The following is a 3385-nucleotide window of genomic DNA, read 5'->3' as shown; positions in this document are numbered from 1 at the left end:
CATACACGAAATGTTTTCAAAGTTATAACCCTCACTTTAGGATTATTACACAAATTAAATTTATGAACGATGACTCGAACCCACGACCTCTCGCGTTCCGTGCGATTGCTTTTTTAACTGAGATAACCGTTCGAGTGACGTATCGTCATAAAATTTTGTTTTCAAATTTTATTTAAACTGGGACATCTAAAACTATACTGGACCATGTGTGTACCAATGTAAAGGATATCAAGTATAATCTAAGTATAATAGAACCTGCGATGTCAGACCATAAGCAGATGTACTTAGAAATTCACCAATATCATCCCAATCCCACTGAAATAACTAAACATATTGCAACGCACTATACGAAGATATATAAAATCATACAGGTAAATAAAAATCTAAATGTTTTAGAATAGACATTACCAGCCTGAAGAAATGTCAAGTTACTAAATATAAAATTTTATATCCTCCCAGGCAAGACTGGATAAACAAAGAAATAATAAACCTGATTAACGAGAGAAATATACTTTGGGTGGACTTGAGAAACAAACCTAATCACAAAATTATAGAAAAATCGTTTAAAGATCATCACAATAAAGTAAGTATAGAAATCAGTCAAACCAAGAGGTCATACTACAAGAAACATTTTATAAACTGCATAAAAAAGCCATCTAAAATGTGGAACCTAATCAACTCTCTCTCTCTTAATAAATCCAAAGAAAACTCTAAACCACTGAAGCTAGAAACCGAAAATGGAGAAATAGAAAACGAAAAAGATATCTGCGAACATTTTAACTTATTCATCTCTACTATAGGATCTTAATTGGCTAGTTCTGTTCCCACTGTCTACCATCACTTAGAACTAATATCAGTTGAATGAAATAAATAAGATAATTAATATCCTAAGCACTAATACTAGGTCTGGACTGCATAGTGTCAGCACGAAATCACTAATTTGTGTTAAAACCCACATTATAGAAGAGCTTACTTACTTTACTTTGCATAAACAAATGCTTAAATCAAGAAACTTTTCCAAATAGTTTAAAAATTGCAAAAGTGACACCAATCTTTAAAAGTGGTAGTAGGCTAAATCCTAACAACTATCGGCCAATTTCTGTTACCGGTCATCTCCAAAGTTTTTGAAAAGGTAATTTATAATCGCCTTCAAAATTACTTTGAGTCAATAAACTTCCTTTATGAAAAAAAGTATGGGTTTACACCTAAGTCAAATACATTGTCAGCAACAGTCGACCTAAACTACAAACAATAGAATCAATATTGACCAAAAACAAATTGCACTTGGAGTCTTTATAGATCTAAAAAAGGCTTTTGACACTGTCAGCCACGAAAAGCTAATTAATAAATTATATGAAATCGGTGTTGGTGGCAGTGCACTCAACTTAGTAAAGTCATACCTCTCTAATAGGTACCAAGTAGTTAGAATAGGCCAGAATGAAAGCAAACCTCAACCTATTACGCATGGAGTCCCTCAGGGTTCGATATTAGAACCTCTTTTCTTTTTAGTTTACATAAATAGCGTTAGTGCTTTAGGGCTAAAAGGAGATCTAAATCTCTATGCGGACGACACATGTTTTTTCTACTTTGGTGATTCTATACAGGAAGTTATCCAAAAAGCACAAACGGATCTCGACCGTCTTAACATGTGGTTTCAAAGTAACCTTCTGACGATTAATGTTGACAAGACAAATTACGTTATCTTTGCGGCCATAAATAAAAAGGTACTGGATTTTGAACCATTATGCATAAATAGTCAAGTGATATCCAAGAAAACAAGTGAAAAATATCATGGTCTCATGCTAGATTACTAACTAAACTGGAAACCACATATTGAGAAGGTTTGTTCTACGTTACGATCTCTAACAGGTGCATTAAATGGCTGTGTTAAATGTCTTTCAACAAATGTAAGATACATAATTTACAATTCTCTAGTCAAACCACATCTAGAGTATATTTCTACTTAGAACAGATTTAAATAATAGAATGGTACCGCATGGCGAGTGAGTGAGCGTAATAAAATATGTGAAAAAAGGACTTTACGTAGCAACTGCTGTCTTAAGATTTCCTTGTGCACTCGTTTACTGCGCTGTTGCATCTGGCCCATCCTGCTATAAAGTGTGAGACATGGACTATTAAAGAAGACCTCGGGAAAAGTATAGAAGCTTTCGAAATTCACACGACTTACAAGTTCACGAATGTGGAAGTTCTGCGCCGCGTCAATCAGAAACGTATGTTAAAAACATATATGTATAAACTCATGCAAACAATCAAGATGAAGAAAGTCGCATATTTGGGGCACGTGCTTAGGACAAGAGGTACGAACATTCCTACAATTCATCATGATGGGAAAAGTTGCCGGAAAAAGAGGCCTAGATCGCAGAAAAAAGTCTTGGCTCCGCAACATCCGAGAGAGGAATGAATGGCGAGTGCGGCAGAATATTTCGCCTCGCTAAGTACAAAAAGTGCAATATACAAAGCTAACCTTCGCTAGTCGGAGAGGCACGCCAAGAAGAAGAAGAAGGATGGCGAGAATGCTTAATATACGACACAAAACGGTAAGAACGCCCAGTAAGCATGCAAACAACGTACGAAATTCAAATGAATTGTTGTTTATTTGTTTTGTACATTTTCTGGAATCTTTTACTCTGGAAGCCGCTATAAATCGCTAAACATAACTGGACTTAACTAAGTAGTGAGCATATCAAGTTTGTGTGTTTCTGGTGTTAATCCAATTCTTTGTAATCATTCGAGTCGCGCTTCTTTCGTTAACTTAATAATATTCGTCTATTGTGACAGGAGCACGGAAGGAACTTTTTCATAATAAAGTCTGCGACATGTCAGCAAGCTGTCATCAACAACTTGTAAAAAATCACTGATCGAGGGGATCAGTGATTTTTGAATCTTGGGCCAGAGCGTCACGATGACGTAATAAAGATGGCGGTTTATCAATCTCTCAATTCGTGTTGTTACATGCCAGGTCCGGGCTACCACGGCAGCGCGGAACACCGTAAGCCGCGCCGGCGTCACGCTCCGCCTCCGCGCCTGTGTGCCGCCAGTCATCGCTTGTCCTGTCTCGCCTCCGCCACGCTCGCCAAGTGTGCATTCCTCTGTACTGTGAGTATACACATACACAAACACACACGCACACACACACACACATACATTTGAAATAGTGAGTTTTAAATCGCCAGATATACCCAAAAGTAAAATATAACCTAAAATAAATTATCAATATCTATTGTTCAATCAATAATTTGTATCGTATGTCTATGTCAAATTACTGTCTTCTAAAAGGTAATATAATATTTATGTGGAAGGTTGGCCAGCAGCTAATAATTGAGGATTTACAAATCATTATTTTTTCAAGCAGGTATCGAATCTT

At 36.5% G+C, this 3385-nt stretch overlaps 1 protein-coding gene across 3 annotated transcripts in view; it reads left to right on the top strand.

The window, feature by feature from the left end:
• Window positions 1–3000: 3000 nt before the first annotated feature.
• Window positions 3001–3385, top strand: part of LOC126967161 (zinc finger SWIM domain-containing protein 8 homolog) — a 28919-nt gene continuing 28534 nt past the window's right edge. For all 3 annotated transcript variants that reach the window (XM_050811619.1, XM_050811621.1, XM_050811622.1), the window contains exon 1: window positions 3001–3117. The gene's annotated coding sequence lies outside the window, so the exon portion shown is untranslated. The remainder of the gene's footprint in view (window positions 3118–3385) is intronic.

Source organism: Leptidea sinapis, chromosome 12 (assembly GCF_905404315.1).
Source record: "Leptidea sinapis chromosome 12, ilLepSina1.1, whole genome shotgun sequence".
Taxonomy (NCBI): domain Eukaryota; kingdom Metazoa; phylum Arthropoda; class Insecta; order Lepidoptera; family Pieridae; genus Leptidea; species Leptidea sinapis.
Note: the sequence above shows the minus strand (reverse complement) of the source record. Positions and strands in the feature narration are given on the sequence as shown.